The sequence below is a fragment of the Callithrix jacchus genome, chromosome 1, assembly GCF_049354715.1.
Source record: "Callithrix jacchus isolate 240 chromosome 1, calJac240_pri, whole genome shotgun sequence".
Lineage (NCBI taxonomy): Eukaryota > Metazoa > Chordata > Mammalia > Primates > Cebidae > Callithrix > Callithrix jacchus.
In genome coordinates, this window is record NC_133502.1 from 97674690 (window position 1) to 97700862 (window position 26173).

Here is a 26173-nt window from a genome sequence, read left to right on the forward strand (position 1 = left end):
TCCAAAGAGGGCCCCCCACAAAGAACTCTGCCTCTAATTTTAACAACGTCGTGCAGATCCCCCATCGTGATGTGGGCTGCCCCTGTGCCTCGGACTTTCTGGTGGAATGTTGGGAATTGATGCTACCTATGTTTCACAAAGGGTTACAGCCCCTGAGTTTTGGTTTTGGAAGCAGTTAGGCATGTAACTGTGACTGTCCTGCTGGAGAGGGAGACCACAAGCAGGGGCTGGAGGATGAGGGGCCACCTGGAGAGTGAGGCCTCAGAGAGGGGTGGGAAGGTTCTGGACATGTGGGTGAAGGTGCCACCTTGAGCGTTCCAGCCCCGTGGAGGCTCCAAGGACACCAGACCCCTCCATTGTGTGGTAACAGCCAACAAGAGCCCCCAGGTGAGTGCAGCGGGACTGCCCTGCCAAGCCCCTCAGCCCACAGAATTGTGAGAAAGATTAAACTGCTGCACTCCACTAAGTTTTGGGTTGTGATGGACAACTGAGATGCTGCTCCCAGCAACCACTTCTAGGATTCCCTTCCAGAATGACTATGCCTTGATTCTCAGTCTGATGGTCAAGCTTGCACGTGCCTCACCCCTGTGAAATTAGAACTATTCTGTAATGACAGGCACGCATGCTCATTTGAGAAAGGAAGTCTTTTGTTGTATTTCAGAGGGGTGGATATGCTACTATACTGAAGCACCTGGACAACAAAAAGGGATTTTAGGAAGTTTCTCTTGACTCAAAAGGAAGATTGTAGCCCAGCTGTGAAGGGACCCAGGTCTGCTAAGTGTCCTATTGTACATATTTCTTGCCTTGATGCTTTTGGTCTACTCAGGTCTTTGTTCAGACCTCATCCCCTCACAGGGACCTCCCTTGGGGCCCTCTTTACATTGGCCCCTCTGACACTCCAGGTCCTCTCCTGTGCTTCATCCTCCTCTCCACCTGATGTCATGTAACTCCTTTTATTTATATATTTGTTTATTTTTGTGATGGAGTCTCACTCTGTTGCCCAGGTTGGAGTGCAATGGTGTGATCTCGGCTCACTACAACCTCCGCCTCCGAGGTTCAAGCAATTCTCCTGCCTCAGCCTCCCAAGTAGCTGAGACTACAGTTGTGTGCCACCACACCTAGCTATTTCTCTGTATTTTTAGTAGGGACAGGGTTTTGCCATCTTGGCCATGCTGGTCTTGAACTCCTGACCTCAAATGATCCACCTACCAAAACTAGGATTACAGGCGTGAGCCACAGCACCCTGACATGATGTCATATAACTCTGTATGTGCTGTTGTCTCTCCCTAGACTGTTAGCTTCCTGAGGGTGGGCACTTTGTCTTTGTATCTCCAGCCCCCAAACACATTTGCCAGTCAAGGAATATTTGTTGAGTGAATGACTAGTATTTTTCAACTTGGAAAAGAATGACTAGAAATTTTAAAGACCTTGCAAATCCCAAAAGGAAAATTTGATGATGCCCCAAGGGAAGAGTTGTGTGCCTGTATTTGGCAGCACTAACTGAGGCACCAGGAGAAAAAAATATTTTTTTTCTTCTCTATTAGTTCAGTACAATAAAGAAGAAATGCCAGGATGCTCTGGGAATGCAGAATTTGGGGTGAACCTATACCATAGTGAAAATGCTGAAGCGAAATGCCTCAAAAACAAGCCAACAAAAGCCATTTAAAAGAACTAAAGATGTCATTTCCAAGCAAAGCCAGACTGTGTGAGAGACTCCCTAGGGTACAGTTGAGCCTGATGAGAAAACAGGGAATTTTAGGGGGAAAATTAAGCTTTGTTGTAATGATGAGAAGTTGCAGCGATTTCTAGAAAGAAGCCAGGGCGCACCATTTCTTGCTCTTGCAAAGTTGTACAAATCACTGGAGAAGAGGCCTTAGGGAAGAATCCTGGAGCAACTGTGGGTGAGAGAAAGAGAAGCCTTCGATGACCAAATAGGTTATTTCATCTCTGCGTGGATCATTTTATTGCTGCATAGCTGGGAGCTCAGAGCAAACCTGAAAATGGAAGAATTACTTGAGGATGAGATTTACTATAGCAACAAAATATTTGTCTTCTAAGGAAACCTGGTTGAAAAACACGGTTTACAAGATTTTAGACAGAAACATACTTTATTTGGAAAATGAAATAGTACCATGGTTGTTTTAAACCATTTGAGCCTACCCTAAAATAAACCTTACCCTTCATAAATCTTGTCTGTGGAATAATTTTTGAATTCAGAGTAACTAACATTTGAAATTGCATAATTCAATGTAAAATAAAACTAAGCTCCCTTTTCTTTGAACTATTATGGTGAATTTTAGTATTTACTGAAGTTGTAAATATTGAAGGTTTTCAAACTCCCCAATATGAGACCAATAAGGAAACATAATATCAGATGAGCCTTAGATGTGGTTCTTGTTTTTTCTTAAAAAATTCTAAAACATCCAACCTCAAGCTGTTCCTTTTTGTCCACTGCTTGTTCTGTGGTAGTGACTCAGTTTATGTTGTCTGAGTCACCTGCAGATCTCTAGTGCTGTGTCATGTCTCTCCTTAGGGTCTTTTCTTGAGACCCAGGGGTGAATTGCACCATGTCTTGACGTAGGGACTATTTTTGGGTCAGAAGGATCTCGGAGATGGGAAAGGAAGGTCAAGGAACTGCACACATGCGGTAGCTGTGTACAGAACAGGTGTTGCAAAGACACGCAAACACAAAACTTGATTCTGAGTTGAGTTGTACTCAACTCTCAGCATTTTTCACTTGAAAGGGGCTTCAGGAATCATTCAGTCACCATTTTGATGGTCAGTTACTAAAATGGAAATAATGTCAAACTTTAGAAGACACCTTTTAAAGGTCTAATTTTATAGATGAAGAAACTAAGTCTATAGAAGCTCAGAAACTTGTCTAATGGCCCAGAAGGAATGAAAGGTAGAATTTGGAGAAGGGTGTGACTAATATTTGGTTAACACTTAGAAAATTATATTAGGGCAGGAAAATTACAGGCAATCTTTATATGTCATGGCCTATGTATCTGCATGTTTGCCTAACTGCAAAATGTTTTGTACAAAGAAACATTTAAGAACTCCTGAACTATTAGGATTTTTTGTGACTCTGAGTCCAGATACTAAAGAAACTTGTATGTTAATGAAAACTAGTGTATGGATATTTTGCTTATAGTTAATCTTGTTAATGTGATATATGCACATAGTTTAAAAGGCATAATAAAAACTGTCCTCTGTCTTACTTGATTATCATCACGCTGTTTTTCTTCCTATAGGGACCACTTTTCTTCTATTTATTCTGGTATTTACACCCCTATTTCTGTATAATATGCTATTTTATAGAAATAGTAATATAGGCAAATTCTCAATAATTTGCATTTAATTTTGCAAGTTGAGAACTTAACTCAGTCCAAATGTTACTTACAGTAGAAGCTGAGGTCAGCTTTCTCAACCCCTGGCAAGTGGGAACTTGGGATGAGATTTATAGATTTTGAAAAAGAAAACAACATGACATTTTCTGCAATGAGGTGTTGTAAGGGAAGTTCATACCTGTTCTGCTACCTGTGCACAGGTCTAATGCAAAGTCACTTAAGACACATCTTTTGAGGTGTGTATTATTATCACCCATGTTTTACCATGTTCTATGATGAGGTTCAATGGGCTTCTGTCCAAGGTTATAGAATGTGTAATTGGTGTAGCCAGGATTTACAGTCAGATCTCTTTGACAGAACTAGATGTTACAGCTGCTGCTACCTTCTTCTTTCATGAAGGAAGACCTTTGAAAAGAGTTCTGTGGGTCTTGTGATGAAATATAGTGTCATCTCTAGAACTGATTGCATGAAGTGGGATGAGTGGTATTAAAGAAGACACCTGGCAGCTGGTGGTGGGAGGAAGAAGGCCAGGCTCCCAAGTTAATTTTGTGAGAGGAAGAAGACAAAGCTGAGTCCAGCAGGCAGCAGAACTGAAACGTCTGCTCCTGAGGTAGGTGCCCTCACAAAGATCCTTTGAACTCAGGCATACAGATGGTAGAGGAAACTCAGGCTCTGGAGGTGTTTCTCCAAAACAGGAGTGAGACTTCTTCCCATGCTGTCTTTACCTTGGGTAGGCGAGGTGTCTCCTTTCATGAGAGTGTAGTATGATCTGCTAAGGTGCAGCTGAATGTAACAGGAAGAGCGAAAATGACTTCTACTCTTTTCTCCTGGCCTGGGGAGGAAGATGGTTCTTGCCTAAGAACACATTTAGATTCTTAAAAGGAGTTATTACAATATTTTGGTAGCATCTTTAATCAGCTAAGGAAATGACCACTGTGAGGTATCTCTCTCTGCTGACGGCTGTCTCCTGCACTAGCGGGTCTGGAAGTGTGTGTGTGGAATGGTGATGGTGGAGGGCTGAGGAATTTAAATTCCTTAGCGTAGTAAAGCAAACGGGAAACTCCACTGTGACACAGGTGGCCTTGGAAACCACAATGTGGCATGACAACGTTCCTGTTCTTTCTGTTGTTTTTAAATTCAACTGTCTCTGAGAATTAATATTTATCCTTGGAAGTGGTCTGTGTGTGTGTGTTTGTGGGTATGCGTTTTGGTCTGTTTGATTGACTTAAGAGTTACTTCTTGAGCAATGAAAAGAATAGAGCAGCAAAGCCATAGCTTATTCTTATGGAAAGACCTCAGAAGAATGGGGTGTGGGCACCTCTGCTGCCGCAAAGAGGCTTGATCTCTGTTTTGCTGAAACCCAAAGAGCTATGCTAACATAACTATTTGCACATTGAGGAAATGTAGCACCATGAAGACACTGGAGAGACTAATCTCTGTTGGTAGAGCATGAGATTTTCTAGAAAGGTGGTGGAAATTCATGTGGGGATGAGAATTAGAAAAAAGTACTTTTGCAAAAAAGGTACATAGCAGCAAAGTTAGGAGCTAGGAGCATCCATGAAAGCTCTCTTTGTGAAATTATAACTTCTTAGTTGTTACTTTCTTTTGGATCAATGGAAAATCCTTAACTAGGATAAGAAAAATACCAATGTTTCTCCTCCTGTAATTCCTTTGTTAGTTTAAATCTTCAGTTAGGTTTTGTGTGTGATGTGGTGAGGACAAGAGGATCAGACAGTGAAGGTGGGTGTGTTTTACCCTTCATCTACCCCTTTGGTGGAATCTGTGCAAAGGAAGATGTCCTGGGAACTGACCAGCCATGAGGTTGGAGGAAGCATGGTAAGAAACAATGAAGACTGCCTGGGCGCCGTGGCTCACACTTGTAATCTCAGCACTTTGAGAGGTCTAGGCTGGCGGATCACGAGGTAAGGACTTTGAGAGCAGGCTGGCCAACATGGTGAAATCTCATCTCTACTACAAATACAAAAATTAGCCAGGTGTGGTGGTGCATTCCTGTAATTCCAGTTACTTAGGATAATTGCTGGAACCCAGGAGGCAGAGCTTGCAGTGAGCTGAGATCGCACCACTGCACTCCAGCCTGGGTGACAGAGCAAGACTCCATCTCAGAGAAAAAAAAATAGAGAAAGACAATGAGGACCAATTGCCAAGTGAATAGTTCAGGAGAGAGTCACATGAATCTCCTGCCTCTCCTTTCTTACACTGTGTTAAAGGAAGGTGAATGGTGAAAGTAGGAGGCCAGTGTAACTTAGGTTACATGAGCTGATTTGAGGAGCAGCCTAATTCTACAACAAAGACTGTCTGGGCTGTGAAAATCAGAGCTTTTTTGTCTTGAAAATGTCACTAGCTGCCTCACATTTTCATTTTACTTGTGTTTTTAGGGTATCAAAAGAGCAACTGATGTGAGCACAGGCAAACATCAGAACATGCAAACGTGTGAAAACATCTGTGACCGAAAACTGTAAATTAAAATACACACTCTATGTGTCCTTATAGTAGAATGATTGATAATCCTTTGGATATATATCCAGTAATGGTATTGCTGGGTCAAATGGAATTTCTATTTCTAGGTCCTTGAGGAATCTCCACACTGTCTTCCACAATGGTTGAACTAATTGACACTCCCACCAACAGTGTAAAAGTGTTCCTATTTCTCCACATCCTCTCCAGTATCTGTTGTCTCCAGATTTTTTAATGATCACCATTCTAACTGAGATGGTATCTCAATGTGGTTTTGATTTGCATTTTTCTAATGACCAGTGATGATGAGCATTTTTTCATATGTTTGTTGGCCTCATGTATGTCATTGCAGCACAGTTTACAATAGCAAAGACCTGGAACCAACCCAAATGCCCATTGATGATGGACTGGACAGGGAAAATGTAGCACGTATACACCATGGAATACTATGCAGCCATCAAAAATGATGAGTTTGTGTCATTTGTAGGGACATGGATGAACCTGGAAACCATCATTCTCAGCAAACTGACACAAGAGCAGAAAATCAAAAACCGCATGTTCTCACTCATAGGCGGGTGTTGAACAATGAGAACACATGGACACAGGGAGGGAGGCACTATACACTGGGGTCTATTGGCGGGAAATACGGGAGGGACAGCAGGGGGTGGGGAGTTGGGGAGAGATAGCATGGGGAGAAATGCCAGATATAGGTGATGGGGAGGAAGGCAGCAAATCACACTGCCACGTGTGTACCTATACAACAATCTTGCATGTTCTTCACATGTACCCCAAAACCTAAAATGCAATAAAAAAATTAAAAACAATACACACTCTAGGAAAATATATACAATTCTATAAAAACGGTGGTTGTAGTAATAGTATAGTTTTTGAAACTTCTCAAATTGTGCACAACAAGAGGTAGGGCAAATAGATAGCAAAACCAAACCCATGGAGCACATTAACAAAATTAGGAAACAAAATATCCCCAGGAATTTCAAAATACAAGTGGGTAGGGGAAGCCACCAACAGTCACAAGAGCTATGAGTTATTGGCTTCTGCATGGGAGAAGTGAGAGGGGACATTGATGTATGTGATAGATCTGAGAACAGAGAACCCCCACATGGCCAAACAGGCATGCATGGGGGAGCAAAGCAAGTGAGAGCAGTGTCCGAAGCAGAGAACGTTTTTCCCACTCCTATCACAGCTATGTGAGAGGGATGGCAGCAAGGTCTGAAGACCCAATTCCTATGAACTCTCAAAGCAGAGCAGCATGGCTTCCTTCCAGGCCAGGGCCCACACTGGGGAGGGCCTGCTGGATGGGAGTGAGATTAGCAGGACAGGGATAAGACAGATGAAGAAAAGAAAGGACCCAGACACAAATGGGAAGGGGAAAAATGGAGGGCCTGTGAGACACTTGACACCATATGTCTTTTTTTTTTTTTGAGACGGAGTCTTGCTCTGTCGCCAGGCTGGAATGCAGTGGCGCGATCTCGGCTCACTGCAGCCTCTGCCTCCTGGGTTCAAGCAATTCTCCTGTCTCAGCCTCCCAAGTAGCTGGGATTACAGGCACGCGCCACCATGCCCAGCTAATTTTTGTATTTTTAGTAGAGACGGGGTTTCACCATGTTGGCCAGGATGGTCTCAATCTCTTGACCTTGTGAGCCATCTGCCTCGGCCTCCCAAAGTGCTGGGATTACAGGCGTGAGCCACCGGACACCATGTCTTAACTCCTTATGGGAATAGCAGAAGAGGGAACTCTGTGAAGTTAGACAAGCTGCCAAAACCCAGACTTGTTCTCAAGGTTGAGAAAAATGACATTCACATCAGAATGAGCAGCAGAACAATAATTAGGAAAAATTCCATGCATAATTACTAAGGAATAAAAGACAATGGAGAACATAATCATATCCCTGCAGATAATGAAAAACTGACAGAAAGAGGCACCACCTTGCGTTGTTTAACCTCTTCATTTTAAAGATAAGGACAGAGAGAACTGAGAAGTTTGGTAAATGGCCATGCTGTCATAAAATCAAATGGTGACAGAGCTAGGACTTCTGCGCCATAAACATTTAGACAACCTTATGAACTTTAAATCTGCTCCTCTGATGTATCATAGCTTTTAATCCTTTTAAGCAATTATTCCTCATCATTCTGTGATATGTTAAGTGTGACTGGGGTGTAAATTCCCTTTGGAAGTGTTACATGGCACCAACAACTGGCAAAGGAAATTGAAATACAATCCGTGTCTTCCATGCTCACTTTATCTGTTGACGATTTTTATAAAATTACATTTAGAGAAACGAATCTTTTATAAAGGGAACTCATAATCTTTTAGTGACAATTTAATGAATATGTATTAAGTACACATATTGATATTTAATCCTGATCCCCTTAAAGATACATGGATTTTGAGATGTTAAATGGGACTGAAGAAAACTGGCTTAAGAATAATAGAAGATTATTTGCTGTCAAAAATTTGTGTGAGTTTGAAGGTGTCTGGAGTGTGGGGTGGAGAGAGGGAAGGAGAGGGGAGAAGGGAAAAGGGAGGGGAGAAGAGGGGAGGAGCTAATAATGAGCTATGGCTTTCCCCAAAGAGCTGGAATTAGGCAAGTCTCCTTGTTCACAGTTTGCTAATGTTGAAAGAAAGTGTGTTTTCTCTTGGTCTCAGCTCATTGGGGATCTTCGAACTGCTTCCTGATCATGCTGACTAGGGGCAGTGGCTGGTCTTCCCACATGTCATTATCATCATCACCATGATCTGCATTCCCATAGTTGTCCTCATCAGATGGAGGAGGGAGCCCCCTGGGCAGGGTTTCTTAAAGCCCAGACATGCTTCATGCCTACTGGCCCCTCAGGGGGAAAGGGGGCTGGGCCTGGATGGACAGCTAGGGCTGGCTCCCTGCTGTGCTGCAGAAAAGTGTTTTCCTTAAGGATCCAAGTTTCATCATTTCAGTTTTCCCTGTTACTGGGGATCTGCCCACTTCTTCTCTCTCCTTTACTAGTCTTTACAGGCTCTGTGAGTGAAACAGCAGTTCTGGACTCTTGTTGTCTCTCATATTATCCCTGACCATTATTTATGTCTTCCCAATGGGTGACTCACCTTCCTTTAGTTACAGGGAGGAGTGAATTTCTCAGTGTAGAATTGAGAAAACTTGATGGGTATAAAATGAGGCAGAAAACAGATTAGCATTTAGAAGTATGACCTCACCACCCTGACATACAGACATCAAGGATATGGCTCTTTGCTCCATCATTTCTTTAAAGTGGGCACCATATACAATTCCCAATGGGCATCTCTCTAAGAGAAGTTGATGGCATTACCATGATAGAACTCAAAATGCATGTAAAACACAAAGGAAGTCACAAAACATAAAATGAGAAAGCACATCTGGGCAAATAAGTTTGCTATATGTACATGCAAGAGGGATCTGAATTTCTGATGTTGACACAACCCACATCTTGACCTCTGAGGCTCACTTGTTTGAGTAACTACAGAGTTTGCAAATCTAAGTCATTCTGAGTTGGTACCCTCTGGCTGTTGGCATAAGGTCTGAAGTCCAGACCTCCCAGTGACTGAGTACGAAAAAATGTTAATGCTTTGGGGGTGTTTCAAATCTTTCAAGCCATTAGGGGACCATTTTGTGTTCTAAGAAAGATAATTTACTAAAACAAATTGTAATCATATGAAATGCTAATGCAGCATCTTCGAGTCAGTTGTTTATTTCTCATTTCCTAGCAGGCTAACGACACCCCAGTTGACATTCATCTCTTCCCACCAATTCTCACATTGCCCCTTGAGTGTTACCTTATTACATTGCCACTTGGGCCAGTCTTCCTTGTGTTAAAGTTGTTTAGTACTAAAGTAAAACAAAACTGTGTCATAAGAGTATCCTATGGAGACAGACTGACTTGGAGGAACAGGTGGGCCCAAGTCCTATAGAGAACCTAGGGGACTGAGAAGGGACTCCCTGGTCAAGGCAGGAAGAACAAATTAGATAGTCATGGCTGACTGAAATATTTTACCTCTTATTTTTCTAGCAACACCTGACAAAGTTTTACACCATGTATACACTGGGTAGCAAATAACATAGACAAGCAAGAGATGCCACCTGACACTGGGATTTCAGGAAGGAGGGCAACGAAGAAACTTCAGCCTTGGTGAGAAGGGAAAGGGGCATAGAGGAGAGATAATATGTTGGCTGGAGTTGACTTAAGAAAGAATTCTCAAAGGTTCAAGACTCATTACACATAGTGGAGTCCCAAGACTACCGAGTTTTCTAACTGAAAACACATCCCGGGGTCTCCCATGTCCGTTCTAGGAAACTATAAAGAGGCTTCCTTAGCAGAGACATTTACCTCTGGCACTGTAGGAAAGTTACTCCCCACAAATGTTTCTGGATTGATGTATGGTAAGTTCCCCAATTCACTGCTATTTACATTTTGAGTTAAAACTCTTTGTTGTTGTGGGGCTGATCTGAGCACTATAGGATGCTTAGCAGCATCCCTAGCCTCTACTTGTTAGACGCACCTCCTCATTGAACTGGGTGACAGCTGTCTCTCCTCTTGGGAGCCCTTGAGATATCCCTGTGATGTTGAGACTCTGGGACACTACATGTGGAAGCCGCACTTTTTTCCAGGCAGAGTAGAGAGGTTCCTCTTTCTTTTTTATACCTTATAATCTGGGAAATAAAACAGGTTGTGGTTTTCCTATACTCTCCTGAAATGTTCAAGGAACACTGCATAAAGTCAAATAACCTATCTTTCCTTTTCGGTAGGGGCTATCTTACAGAACTACTCAAAGACAGACATCATCTTGTTCTTTGAGTCCCTGTGCCCTTTGGCAATGCTCTTTTTGCTATTTCTCCCTTTCTCCATCTCAAGAAGCCAGACCCTGAGATTCCCAGATCTTGGAGGCTGCAGGGCAGAAAGATAAGTTTTCCTAGAAAAATTCTCTGCCTGGTTTTTATTTTCAAAAATTTCAACTCATGGTAGAGACTATGCTGTGTCCCCTTGAGGGAAAGGAGAAATATTTCATAAGTCAGAAGGGTAGTAACATACCTGTGGGTTCCAGGGAGGTTCTTTTCCTTGGCAATGTCCCCAGTGGGGGTTGGAGAATCTCAGAAAGGAGACATACCTGGTATACCTAAGGGTTTTTATGTTCTTCCCACCAGAATTTCCTATACCTATGCTTAACTCAGAAATATGGAATTCCTGCCTCTTCATCTTTGAGGGCGAACCCTAAAAAATCACTTCTGTGCTGCAAGACCATGTGCTCCTCAGGGGCAGATTCCAAAGATGGCCATGGTCTCTTGCATCTTGAAAGCTGTTTTGCAATGCAACCTTGTCTCTTCCCTCAAAATATGGGGTCTATTTTCCCTGCCCTTGACTCCTGAATTTGGCCATATAACTCTTGAAATCAACAAAATGTGGCAGAAGAAGTTGCATGACATTTAGGGTTAGGGCTGTGCAACTTCTGTCTGGTTCTCTTGAGACACACACTCAGCGGGAAGCCACCTGTAGGAAGTCCAGTCATCCTGAGACTGCTGTCCTGGAAAAGACACGGGTAGTTGTTCAGGGTCAAGAGCCCCAGCTGAGCTCCAGCGGGCATCTAGCCTCATCTACCTGCCATGTGCTGAGGCATCTTGGGCATCACACCCAATGGAGTCTTTGGCTGCCTGAAGCCCAAGTCAACATCTGACTGCAGCCACATCAGAGACTGAAGCAAGTATGGTCCAACTTAGCCATTCCAAAATGCCTGAATCACAAAACCATGAGCAAAAGAAAAGCGTTTTACGCCATTACGTTTTTGGGATAATTTGTTACACTGCAATAATAGCGGGAATAACCTCTCTGAATTTTCTGTTCTCTTCAAAGACCCTAGGACTTCCACATGACCTGGGATGGACAGAACCACATTACAATTTAGGGGATTTTCTCAGCAGCCCTGCAAGATAGAGGTCCTGAGTCAGATTGATAGGATTTTACTTTTGATCTATCTAATAATATGACTTTTCCTGTAAACATAAACTTGTGAAGGATAATTCATTCTTGACATAGTTATCTACCTGACTGTCTTTTCTTTTAAAATGAATTCTTTTCTAGCAACTCTTCAATCCTTTCTGTGAATAGGTTCCTGAGAGGCCCGCCCAGAGCCTCATCAGAAATAGCAGACATTCCTGAAATTTATGGTCAACACTGAGACTCAAGCTAGAACTTCAGCTTCTCTTTCCACGGATGGTTATGAATGAGCGAACAGGCACAGTTAGTCTGGCTTGTGATGCCATCAGAACCTGAGGGTCCTTTGGGTCACTGACCCAGGCCACAAAATGAGCCCTGGCCACCACTGCTGTGTCCACTGCTGCATCCCTGGCTCCTGGCCTGCTGTATAGCACAAAGTAGCTACTCAGTAAATACTAGTTGCATGCATAAACTAAGGTTGAGAAAGAGGGCAGAAATGATGGAATAAGGGATTTAGGTTGGATTTAGGATTTACAAGCGGAGGCAGGAGAGTTAACAAATGCTATTTTTTCCCCTCTCAATTGCCTTAGCATGAGAAACCTTTCTATCCTTGTGTTTTCAATTTAGAAGAAAGTCAGTCTTTATCTGAAAGGGAAAAATGAATTCAGTCTCTAGGATTAGTTCCTCAGTTGAATGATGCTGAGGTAATATTCAGATTTCTATTTCTGTTCCTCCCTCTGTAAAGCTGATTGCTTTCAAAGTTCCTTTCAACTGAGAGATCATATTTCCCTCTAGATGTTACTCTAGGTCTCTATATTACCAAGCTAAATTAAAAAGTCATACCCCAGCCTTCTGGAGAGTTCTAGTTCTTATGTGTATGAAGTTTAAATAAAATATTTGATTTCTCTCTCTCTAATTTTCCTGTGCAACTAATAAGTCCAGTGTTGGTCATAACACTGCACAAATCAGATCCCTTCCAAGTGTTCATTCTAGCTCTGGAAACAAAAGGCAATATTTCTACAGTGACATATTGTCAACCACGTTGTCTAGAGCTTTCTAAGTAATGCTGCACAAACTTTTTACAACATGACATTCAACACTTCTGATATTGTCAAGAATAGGAGTTGTTTGAATTACTATTACTCTTTATTTTCCCTTTTAAAGTAAATTAAGTAAAAGACAGTTTTTAAAATAATCTCTATAGGAACTGCCCTCTGTATTAATAGAATTTACATGATAGTATTTACAATATTGATATTCTGGGTATATTCTACATATCAAGAATGGGGATGAAGGGTGATGATATTTGTGTACAGAATTTCTTGGTGTTCTCTGGCCAGTGTGCCAGACAAATCATGTTGGTTTTTTGAGGTCTCTACATTTTGCTGTCCTCACTGGCTTTATTCTATGCATTTACCACAGCATCACATAATTCTGCACTAAATTAAGTACGATTTTGTATTGTGTATTTTCATTTTAACTTTATTAGACTTGTTTAGAACTCAGAATGGCTAGAACTATGGTGAATCAATGTTAGGCCCCAAGAAATACTTGCTGCTTTGTTCTACTTTTTTGTTTTCAAATCTATGGACTTGAAATCAAAAGACATCTTTGGATTAACAAATGAATGATTAATTCTGACCTTCTTCATTCTGATAAGCCTGGGTTAGGGTGTGCCTTGTCTCATGTCTCTTAGATAGATATTAAATAGAGGACATTTTCCAGTGGAACTGTTTTGCTGCACAAAACAAACAGAATTTTTACTTTGGAGGGTGTTTATTAAATGAACATGTCCCCATGTTTTGAAGAAAGCTGGGGAGGACTGTGAGCTAATTTTTCTCATTATTAATGGGAACTCTGATTCCTGAAAGGAGACCCAGAGTCACCAGCCTGCCAAGAAGCACCGAGCATCTGCTCTGGAGCAGGGAGTTAGGTAGGAAATGTGTGAACCATGCAGCCAGACCTGTCTCCAGATGGCGAGACCTCTGAGGAAGTCATCTGTGGTGAATGTGAGCACATCCTCCAGTAATTGCTTTCAAGAGATGGAACTCTCACTTTCTATCTGATGGCAGGCACCATCTTAGGAGGAATGGTCTTTGGTACAGGGTGGCGAATGGTGCATGCTGACATCAGTGTCATTTCGCATCTTAGCATGGGCTCTTGTCTTGGAAACCCTAGTGGTGGCTGCAATACAGCAGGGTGGTCACATCATGTGTTTAGAGTCATACCAACTTGGGCTAGAAATTCTGTTCATCTATTAGTTGTAGTTGATAATACCTGCTTCAGAGAATTGTTGGAATGATTAAATATAGTCATGTTTAGAAAACCTACCTGGTGCTCCATGACAATAAATGGTAGCTAATGGAATTCTTATGTCTGCTTAGAGGAGCTGGGAAGGAAGACCTGCTGAGACCAAAGAAAACAAGCTGTTTCTCTGGAGAACAGAAAGATTTTCTTTCTGTGTAATAAAAAGTGGCTTCAATGGACCTCCCAAAATAAACCATGGTATAAAAGGGCGTCAGACTGCAAGATGTCATTAAGTGACTGTCCTGCCTGCTTTTTCATAGGGGATGGCTCTTTTATGGAAAGAGTTGAAAAGCCTTCAATTTAAAATGATAAATCAGCTTACAGATATGTTTTTATCTTAATTTCTCTTTCCGCCTTTATTACTCAGAGCACGTGCATAGAAATAAGCATTTGGGTTTTAAAAGATGAGAGTGTTTAGTCATTGAAACAGTTGGCCAGTCTCACTCAGACTCTGTGGAACCACAGCTATGACTCCTTGGAGGGAAATCCTGTCTCTTCTTCTTTATAAGGTAGTTTAAGCAAGGCAAGATGGTCCCATCCTTTGCTCTGAGTTTCAAAGAAAAAGTCATTTATTCATCCTTTAAGCTGATTCCTGAGCACATGAGCACACGGTGCAGGACACACTTTGCTGGGGAGACAGCATTGGTCTGGGTGGCAGGCAGACCCAGGCATTTTTCATGGATTTATGCAGGACACTGGGAAGAAAGAAAAATAGAACCTTTGCATTTATGCAGACTCCCTGTCTCTGGTGGATATCCCCTATGGAGTTTTAGGCAGGGCAGAAGCCACTGGGATATTCCAGACATTAGCATCCTTAGAAAATGAGAATTCCATTAAAGCAGGGTGACTCCAGGGTGAGAGCTGCAGAAGGCAATAGGCCTTCTGTGTGTGCTCCGGAGGCCTGCTCAAAGCATTTCTGGACAATGCTTCATCATGCTTTGTGAAAGCATCACCAGTTATTGATTGCTGCTTTCTCTTGGGTGGAGAAACCCCCCGGCTCTGCTTACATTATTCTGTTTTCAGCCTTCGCTCAAGTGCAAAGTGCCCCAGATGTCTCATTGCTCTTCCATCTCCTTATTGACTCCACAAGCCTGGGAGGCTCCTTGGACTCCTGTGATCCATCCAAGCATTAGGGTGTCAGGTGAGAGGCATTGACTGGGTGCGTGGTCACCAAGGAAACCTTGGAAAGAACTAATGAAGAAGCAGAATCTCCCCAGGACAAGGCAGGAGGAACCTGGGCTACCATGCCTGGTACATGGAGGGCTTCACCTGACCCACCCGAAGCTTCTATTCCAAACATAGTCACAGACCTATTGATTGCTGAGATGTGCTTTAAAAAGCATCTGGAATCAGGCAATTAGTTTCTGTTTAATGCAGAATGTCAAAACAGAGCCAATATTCTCTAATTGATCAATTGGTTCCCTTGCATGGTAAGATATGGACTTAGCCAATGGGAGTAATAAAGTAGAATAAAAAGTGGAGAAAATGGAGCCAAAGATTTATTAGTCTTCCAAAGAAATACATTGTTTATCCTTTCATTTCCCAGTAATTGCTTGTTTATTAAGGTAGCCACTCAAAGAGAAAGCCAATAGCAGAGACTGTCAATAATAAAGAGGGGGTTATGTGTTTACTGTAAATAGATGGTTTCAGCTATTAGAGTTTCAGACCATAAAGTAGCACAGAGAAAGTGCCTCGGCTGTACAAGTAAATATGGGGCATTGTCCATTGCAAATGGAAATTTTGCTAGTAGAACCAATGGGCTTTAAGAGAAAGCTGCTTCTGAGTAAAGGGAGCTACTAGATGTGATGAAGTTACTTTTTAGAGCTGTGTACTTGGGAGATAGCAGGTTGCCTGAGAGAGTTCAGGCATTTGGCTCTGTTAATCATGGCTTCAAACACAAGTGTGTCATGTATGAACTGCATTAATAGCTGTGTGACTTAAGATCTATTACTTAGCACGTTTGATCATCTTTATCTGAGAGGTTAGTTACAATGTGGAGTAAGGATATTGAATAGAAATCCCAGCTCTGCCACTTTTAAGCTATGGGATTTTGAGCAAGTTACTTCAACTCTCTATGCCTCTGTTCTCTGGTCAAATGAAGGGTATAATGTAGCAGAATTGATGGGGACCTAGATGGGTCTGGCCTATCTGAATCTACTTGCAGGTGAGCTGCTGGTGTTCACAGCTTCCCATCCCACACGGCTAAACTGTCTTCTATAGAAGCCTGAGGGCTTTTTCCTGGAACCAGGAAGCTTACTTCACCGCTTCAAGGCCTGGATGCTGGAGCTGGTGCCCCTGGGTGCAACCCTGAAGCAATGAGGATTGGAGTTCTAGGTAAATATTCCAGCTTTCCCACCCTCTGGTGGAACAGCTCTAAACAGCATCTTACCAGATTCCTCTGAGGGTCCGCAGAAGGATTGAGCCCATTTGCCCACAGCAGCGCTGTTACCATCACCATGCCTTCTCCCTTTACTATCTCACTTACATTGCATCCTCATTCATTAGTCCATACTCACTACTGTATATCAACTCCCTGTGTGCAAAATCCTTGCCTCAGGAGCTGACTTGAAAAGAACCCAAGTTAAGATTTGCTAATATCTACTCTCAACAAGTTAAGGCACTTACAGCAGTGTGTTGCACATAGTAAAATTATCTGTTAGCTCTACTTTGAAGATTTGGAAGAGTAAATCAATGGATAATACTTGCTACAGTGTCTGACACATTATAGGTAATAAATAAACGTCAATTTTCCTCCCTGTTACATCTCTTACCCTCAGTTCCCACCTTGCACCTAGTTCCCTGTGCAGTGGTAGGGGGACAATACTGAAGAACTATAGGTTTGAACATTGTTCTAGTAGCTGTATGTTTGAGAAAAAGAATAACACAATCAAAGCTAACAATGGTAAAATACAAAATGTACTAGCAAGGACAGAAAGGATGCGTAGGTATTGAACTTTAATTGCCCTGAGTGCAAACAACACAGAATCAGTTGCAGAAAAAGAAAAAGATCTGTGGTTATACTTTGACTACTAATGCCCTTCATGAGCTCACTAGAATTCACCCTCGATGCTTTGCTCTCAGGCACTGGCCTCTAAACTTCTCTTTCTGACAGTGTCCATCTCTCCCTTTCTTCCCCAAAACTTACCGGTACTCTTGCTTATCTCTACAGAGAAATCACCCATGAAGCCAAGATGGAAGGCTGAGGAAGAAAGGAAACAGGGAGAGGGAATTAACTCCTGAGTTCAGTAAGTGCTTCGATCACATGACTTTTAAAACTGTTTTTTGCGGCCGGGCGCGGTGGCTCACTCCTGTAATCCCAGCACTTTGGGAGGCTGAGGCTGGTGGATCACAAGGTCAAAAGATCGAGACCATCCTGGTCAACATGGTGAAACCCCGTCTCTACTAAAAATACAAAAAATTAGCTGGGCATGGTGGCGCGTGCCTGTAATCCCAGCTACTCAGGAGGCTGAGGCAGGAGAATTGCCTGAACCCAGGAGGCTGAGGTTGCGGTGAGCCGAGATCGCACCATTGCATTCCAGCCTGAATAACAAGAGTGAAACTCCGTCTCAAACCGCCCCCCCCCCAAAAAAACTGTTTTTTTGCATTACGGCACTCCATTGTGGTGTTATTTCTAATTCTCACCGGGACCCTAAACAATAGACATTTTCTACTCCATTTCACAGATGAACAATTCAGGGCTTAGTGAAGTGAAGTGACTTGCTTAGGTCATCCAGCAAGAATGACAGGAGCTGGAATTTGAGCTCAGCAATGTCAGTCAATGCTCATTTTACTCATTCTACTCTAGCCAATGAAATCTCGGTGTATTGCTCATTTTACTTTTGGCAAAGAATGGATTGTGTCTGAGGGTTTACTGCTCATAACCATTCTCTGAGTATTTTTGGTTATTCCCTTTTTATATGTCAGGACATTGAGTCTGAATAAGATTGGATGGTATATCTGAAGCCACAATGCTGGCAGTGGGAGATGTAGGATTAGTTGACCTGTTTGACTGACTCCCATTCTTTCCACTCTATTATGTTATCATAGTGGTTAAAACTAGACCCCAAGAAGTAGAGTCTAATTCTCCTCCCCTATGAATCTGGCTGTGGTTTAGTGACTTGCTTGACTAATAGTATATGGTGGAAGTAGTGAAGTCCAGAGATTCCTGAAGCTGGGCCGTGAGAAGGCTTGTGTCTTCTGCATGGGCACTTTGGAACACTGCCTCTGGAACTCTGAGTTACCATGAAAGAACTCGAACAACCCTGAGACCACCATGTTTGAAAGGATGCGTGTGGTCATTCTGGTCAATAGTCCCAACTGATCCCAGCTTCCTAGCTGCCCTGAAAATTCAGCCAATATGTGAGCAGAGCTGTCTTGGAGCTTCCAGCAAGCCCAAATGCTAATGCATAGGGTGTCTGACCTCTGTCAATGCTGCTGGAATAGAAACATCACTCAGCTGAGCTTTGCCTGAATTCCTGAACCAAAAAATCATTAGCGGTAATAAAATAAGTGTTGTTTCAAGCCATTGAATTTTTAAGGACTTATTGAGGTACACTTAATATGATAACTGCACATACTTAAAGTATATGATTTGACAAGATTTGGCATCTGTACATAGCTATGAAACCATCACTTCGATCAGGAGGGCAAGCATATTTATCAGCCCCAAATTTCCTCACACTTCTTTGAAATTCCACCTCCTGCCCCTCTTCTCCCACCAAGGCAATCAAAATACTTTGTCACTAGAAATTAGTTTGCATTTTCTAAAGTTTTATGTAAATAGACACAAAGAACAAATGTACTCTTTTTATGTCTGGCTTTTTTTGCCTCAGCATATTTATTTGAGATTCATTCATGTGGTAAGGTGTATCAGTAGTTTATTACTTTTATTACTGAGTTGTTTTTCATTATGCAGGTATATCACAGTTTGTTTATCCATTTGCCTGTGGATGGACATTTAGGTTGTTTCCAATTTTTGGCTACTGTAAATAAGGGTGCTATGATCACTTCTGTTCCAGTTTTTGTGTGGAGGTGTGTTTTCCTGTCTCTTGGGTAAATACCTACAGTGGAATAGCTGGATCAGATGATAGGTATGTGTTTAATATTTTGGAGAAACTATTAAACTATTTTATTTTATTTTTATTCGAATGTTTTTTGGGGCACAGGTGATGTCTGGTTACATGGATACATTCTTTAGGTGTGATTTCTGAGATTTTGGTGCAACCATCACCTGAGCAGTGTACACCATACCTAATGTGTAATCTTTTACCCCTCACCCCCTCTCACTATTCCCCCCAAGTCCCCAGAGTCCATTATATCATTTTTATCCTTTTGTGTCCTCACAGCTTAGCTTCCATTTATAAGTGAGAACATACAATATTTGGTTTTCAATTCCTGAGTTATTTCACTTAGAATAATGGTCTCCAACTCCATCCAGGTTGCTGCAAATGCCATTATTTTGTTCCTTTTTATGGGTGAGTAGTATTCCACAGTACATATATGCCACATTTTTTAAATACACTCATTGGTTGATGGGCATTTAGACTGGTTCCATATTTTTGCAATTGTGAATTGTGCTGCTGTAAACATGCATGTGCAAGCTTCTTTTTCATATAATGACTTCATCTCCTCTGGGCAGATACCCAGTAGTGGGATTGCTGGATCAAATGGTAGTTCTACTTTTAGTTATTTAAGGAATCTCCCTGCTGTTTTCCATAGTGGTTGTACTAGTTTATATTCCCACCAGCAGTGTAGAAGTGTTCCCTTCTCACCACATCCATGCCAGGCATATTGTTTTTTGATTTTTAAATTCTGGCCATTCTTGTCAGAGGAAGGTGGTATCGCATTTCCCTGATAATTAGTGCTGTTCAGTGTTTTTTTTTCTTTCATGTGTTTGTTGGCCATTTGTGTATCTTCTTTTGGGAGTTGTCTTTTCATGTCCTTAGCCCACTTTTTGAAGGGATTATTTGTTTTTTTCTTGCTGATTTGTTTGAGTTCCATGTACATTCCGAATATTAGTCCTTATCAGATGCATAGTTTGTGAAGATTTTCTCCCACTCTGTGTTGTCTGTTTGCTGATTATTTCTTTTGCTGTGCAGAAGCTTTGTAGTTTAATTAAGTCTCATCAATTAATATTTCTTTTTCGTGCATTTAGTTTTGGGTTCTTGGTCCTAAACTCTTTGCCTAGGCCATATGTTCTCACTTATAAGTGGAAGCTAATTAAAAGAGTTTTTCCAATGTTATCCTCTAAAGTTTTTATGGGTTGAGGTCTTGGATCCATCTTGAGTTGATTTTTGTATGAGGTGAGAGGTGAGGATCCAATTTAATTCTTCTACATGTGGCTTGACAATTCCAGCACCATTTGTTGAGCAGGGTGTCCTTTCCCTACTTCATGTTTTTGTTTGCTTTGTCAAAGATCAGTTGCTTGCAAGTCTATGGCTTTATTTCTGGGCTCTCTATTTTACTCCACTGGTCTGTGCACCTATTTTTGTGCCAATTCCATGCTGTTTGGGTGACTACAGCACTGAAGTATAATTTGAAGTCAGGTAATGTGATGTCTCCAGATTTGTTCTTTTTGCTTTGTATTGCTTTGGCTATGTGGGCTCTTTTTTGGTTATATTTAATTTTACAATTTTTTTTCTAGTTTTGTGAAGAATGATAATGGTATTTTAATTGGGAATTGCATGGATGTATAGATTGCTTTTGGCAGTATGGTCAATTTCACAATATTGATTCTATCCAACCATGAGCATGGCATGTTTCCATTTGTTTATGTCATCTATGATTCTTTTAGCAGTGTTTTGTAGTTTTCCTTGTAGAGATCTTTCACCTATTTGGTTAGGTGTATTCCTAAGTATTTTACTTTTATTTTTTGCAGCTATTGTAAAGGGGGGGTTGAGTTTTTTATTTGATTGTCAGCTTGGGTGCTGTTGGTGTATAGCAGTGCTACTGATTTATGTATTTATTAATACATTGATTTTGTATCCTGAGACTTTATTGAATTCTTTTATGAGATCTAGGTTTTGGATGAATCTTTAGGGTTTTCTAGGTACATGGTCATACCAGCAAACCGTGACAGTTTAACTTCCTCCTTACTGACTTGCATGCTCTTTCCCTCTTTCTGTTGTCTGATTGCTCTGGCTAGGACTTCCAGTCCTATGTTGAATAGAAATGGCATAAGTTGGTATATTTCTCTTGTTCCAGTTTTCAGTGAAAGTGCTTTCAACTTTTACCTGTTCAGTATATCATTTTCTTTTTTTCTCTCTTTTTTTAAGATGGAGTCTTGCTCTGTCACCCAGGATGGAGTGCAGTGGCATAATCTCGGCTCACTGCAACCTCCACCTCCCAGGTTCAAGTAGTTCTTCTGTCTCAGCCTCCCTGGTAGCTGAGACTAGAGGCTCACACTACCGTGACCGGCTAATTTTTGTATTTTAGTAGAGATAGGGTTTCACCATATTGGTCAGGCTGGTCTCAAACTTCTGACCTCAGGTGATCTGTTTGCCTTGGCCTCCCAAAGTAGTGAGATTACAGGAGTGAGCCACTGTATCATTTTCTAATAACAGCTCATAGGTTAGAAATAGACTTTGTTTTAAACCTTCCCATCCACATAAGACACAGTGTTGTTGAGGTAAGAGGGGTTCTTTTGCTAAATGAAAATATAATATATTACTTACATAATTCTGAATGGCCCAGAGATGTGGAAACAATGTATTTGTAAGAATTATGTTAAACAATCTTTATTTGAAAAACACTACCTTGCAATCCTAATTCTATCTAACTTCAATGAGGGCAACTTCAGCATCAACTAATGAGTAGCTAAATTAATGTTCTGTGAGTCTCTGGGCATTCAGGACACAGCTACAAGGAAAACAGAATCAAACCAGTAGGTGCTCTGGACCCAAGCCCTCCCATCGTGACCTGCTTCCCTCCTAGGGGCACTGGGGGCCCATGGTACCCCTGGTACTTCTGAGCCCCTGTGGGCAGAGCCCCAGAAGTGCAAAACCTCCTTGGGAAAGGCAGGACCTCAACCCCGCAGTCAGCAAGCTTCTGCCTATTTTCTTTCCAGAGTGTTACTGGTGGAAGTTATCTGAGTTACCGGTGGTAAATCTGTATGGGTCTGCAGCAACCTCAGTTCTTGCCTCCTCAGAAGAAAGAATTTGACTGAGGGGCACAAGGCAGAAAAAGAGATTGAGGCAAGTTTCAGAGCAGGAGTGAGAATTTATTTAAAAAGTCTTTAGAATAGGAAAGAAAGAAAAGTACACTTAGAAGAGACCCAAGTGGGTGACTTGAACAAGGTCAACATTTAACAGTAATCCTAGGACTTTATAGACTGGCCCTTTTCTCATGATACTTCCCTTAGGTTGGGCTGCCCACTTGCACAGTGCCCCTCTTACCCTTGGGAAGTGAGCATGTGCGGTGTGTTTATGAAGTCATACACATGTCCATCTGAGGCTTTCTTCCCTTTTCCAGTGGAAGAGGGTTTTCCAGAAGGTCTTACTCTGCCATTTTATCTCCTAATGGGCATGCCCAGGAAGCTGCTTTTCCCTGGTGCCTGTGTTCAATTAACATTTTAGTGCAACAGGTGTGGATCATTGGGAAATGGCCTCTCCATGGTGCCAGCTGCCAATTTATCACTTTTAGAGAGGCAATGTCATAATTGCTGAACCATAACCTGACATTCCTAGTGGGTGGGAGAGCCTTCTTCTGCCCAACTCATACCTGTCTACCTGTAACAAGAGCTCCTGGAGTGCTCTTTCAATAGACGTGGCAGCCATCCAGCCTTTATGGCCATTTTCTCATGGAAGAGGATCTCCCTCTGAAAATTGAAAGTGTCTTTCTTCAGTTTTTGGGCCAGGTCTTGGACCATCTTTTTGTAGTGGTCACTGGTGTAATGCACAGTTAAAGTATTTGTGCACCTTGTGAAGTCTCTGGTCAAGGTCCCGGTAGCGGGTGTCCTCTCCATGGACTCCTGATGAGGTCCCACCATGCATTCTTGGTGCAGTTGAGGCAGGGCAGGAAGCCTCAGCTGCAGCTTCGTAAACTCCTTCCCCAGCAGTGCCCTAGCACCCTGCAGTGAGGCTGCTTGCTGATTAGATTTTGAACTTGTGCTGTGCGTTCTATACGCCTTTGGAATTCTTCCCACAATTGCATATCTGCTGCTCCAGTATCCCCCTCAGGACATTTGAAGGATGCACCTAAGTCACCATCATCATCCACACTCTTCAGAGGAACTTGTGGCCAGGACGCTGGGGAACCACCATATCCTGCTCTCCTGTTTCCCTCTACTGCTAAGTCCTCATCCTCCATGTGGTCTCTACTTCCCTGGAGCAGATGCAGGATGCTCAGTGGGGTGTGGGCCAGGGAAGTCAGTCACCTCACGCCAACATTCATCGCCTGTTTGATTCCTGTTTTGACCTGCTCCGGTCTTTCCGTCTTTTCTTTCTTTGTCTTCAAGCATGGCTTCAGTCTCACAATTTCTTAGTTGGGCACCTCTGCAGGTGGCTGCCAGTCAGTGCAGTCATCAGAGCATTCATGCTTCACCCCTGAATATCTTCTCCACCCTGCAGTGAAGGGTGCAGGATGTGCCTTACATTAGTCACTTGAGGAAGTTCAGGAGGCCTGCCTTTCCCTGCTCTGTTCATCTCACCCGTCCTCACAGGAAGAACTGCTCATTTCCTTTAGAACCCTTAAACAGAGGGCTTGAGGTGATCAAGGATGGTCTCTAGACTGGATGACATAAGGCCAGTACTGGCCTGGGGTGTGCTGGCTGCATTTTGGCTCTGACATTTCCATGGACCTCACCCTGGGCTGAATCCCTTTGTGCTGGCTCCTCCTTTCTTCTCACTGCATGTCATCTCCTGACCATAAAGGCCACCACAGCAGTGCACAACCAGGGTATCCATAGAGTCACTGGCACTAGTCCCAGGATTCTGTACATCACTAGCACTGCCACCCACAGAGGGGCCAGCAGCACCTGAACAGGCATTATATGGTGGTGGGCAGCAGGTCCTCTGTGGCTCCTGAGGGGTCCACAGCTCTGCCTCTACTTGCCAGTGGCCTGTGGGCCACAACTGACCACTCAGAACTTTGTGAAGTGTCCTGACTCTAATACAAACAAGGTCTCACCAATGAGCATAGACCATCTCTTGAGCCAGGAGGAGAGGAAGCATCTTGTGTTCTAGAAAACTGTGTGTCTGATTTTGCTGTGCAAATAGAAAGTGACATTACTTATGCAGGGCCTTGGAGAAGTGGACAAATATCCTGGCAGCCACTTCCTTAGGCCACTCCAGGCCCCCTCCCCTCAGCCCTTCAGCACAGCTAGAGGGTCAAGGCAAGGCCATGCCACAGCCCCGTGTCCACACATGATCCTTTTAGGGAAGCATGGTGGCCCATCCATGGTGGGGCTCATTACTTCGATTGCAAGTTTCCTTCTGTGGCAGGGAAGCCTGCTCCTGCCTACAAAATATTTGTTCACCCGCAGCTAGATTGAGCTCCTTGAGGAAGGGACAGTGTTTTCATCACCTCCATAGCCCCTGAAGCTCGCCAATGCCCACAATACATTAGGGGCTCAGTCATTGTTTGTTTTCTTCTTGTCTCTGACTTGGGACATGTCATGTCCCCCTCTTGACCTCTATATTTAGGTCTGTGAATAGGAGTAAGTGGGTAAAAGCCCCTCTAGCATTAAAACTCCTGCAATACAGAGAGAACTCTGAAACCAGAACCAGAAGCTGAGGATTGATGTTATTTTCTGTTAAAGGGTAGAAGCGGATGAGTGGGAAAACTCCTGCTACAACTATTGTGCCGTAGCGAATGGGGCATTTTCCCAGGCATGACGGATGGGACCTAAAGGTCTGGCTGTGAGGGTGGTATCTTGTCCCTGGAATGCCTTTGCAGACTTGTACCCTAGCTTGCAAATCAGACTCAGGAATAATCTTTAGTGTTGATAATTGTGTGTGTGTGTGTGTGTGTGTGTTTTGTTTGTTTGTTTGTTTGTGAGACTTTGTTATTGACACAATGTGGCAGGCCAGGTCTCACTAATGCAGGCCTCCATAATAACTGTTTCAGTACTGACTGAATGGTTAAGTAAAACATTAAAAGCCAGTGCCCTTGTACAAAGGCAAGAATGTAACAAAAGCCCACCAAGAATTTTGCCCAGGTCTTTCCTGAGCCCTAAAGCAAGATAGAATCATGAAGGAATTCTTAACAGGACCCATTTAGGATTAAACAAGTTTTACTGTGGGTCTGAAGAAACTCCTCAGGCTCCACAAAGAAGTTTATTGGGGTGTGAACAAACTCTCCAGACCTTCGTGATATAGCAGGAGGCAAGATAAGGATAATCACCCCAGCCCGGGATCCATTTAGATTGAGTAAATTTACTGAGGCTCCAGAGGAAGATCGTCAAGACTCAGACCCTCAGACCTTAGTTATAGATGTAAAGAAGTTATTCTCTTATGTCTTTAGATGAATGTACACTTACACGTAGACATATAACTTAGAAGGTATATAAGCTCTAGAAAACTTTGTGATTTTGAGTTAGTCTGGTGATAATTTCTAGGCCTTCTCCCTGTAAACAGTTACAGACATAAAAACTCTCTTCCTCCCCAGTTCATCTGCATCTCGTTATTGGGCCACAAGAAATAGCAGCCCAACCCTCAGCTTGGTCTGGGAATAACAACAGCTTCTGGAAGTGTTTTTCATGGAGACTATGGGGACTCTGGAGACTTCTTAGGCCAAATTGAATTGGGGGAGCAAGCTCCATCTGCTATGCAGTGACTGTCTGGGCCACCGCCGGTCTGCAGTGTCCTTTTCCTCTGTAGAGGTTTCTTCAGACATTATCGTGTGCCTGGCCATGCTGTTTGTTGCAGCAGGTGTGAAACTGATGAGGATGAGAGCCTGAAGCTGCTGGGATGAGCACGTGCTGGGGAATCACACGCTTGCACTCATCCTTGCTCTTTCCAAGACAGGTGTGAAGATGGCCCGGGTCCTGCTCCCTCAGACCAGCAGTCTGTGTGGGCAGCAGGCCTGGAGTGGTGCCAGCCGCCATGACAGTGAGGGCCAGTGCAAATGGATGGTCACATTAGGAA

The 26173-nt window shown here is 42.8% G+C and overlaps 1 pseudogene; it reads right to left on the bottom strand.

Annotated features, from left to right (window-relative positions):
- The window catches only part of LOC100405548 (SNW domain-containing protein 1 pseudogene), a 45714-nt pseudogene extending 22318 nt beyond the window's left edge, over window positions 1-23396 (bottom strand).
- Window positions 23397-26173: the final 2777 nt, after the last annotated feature.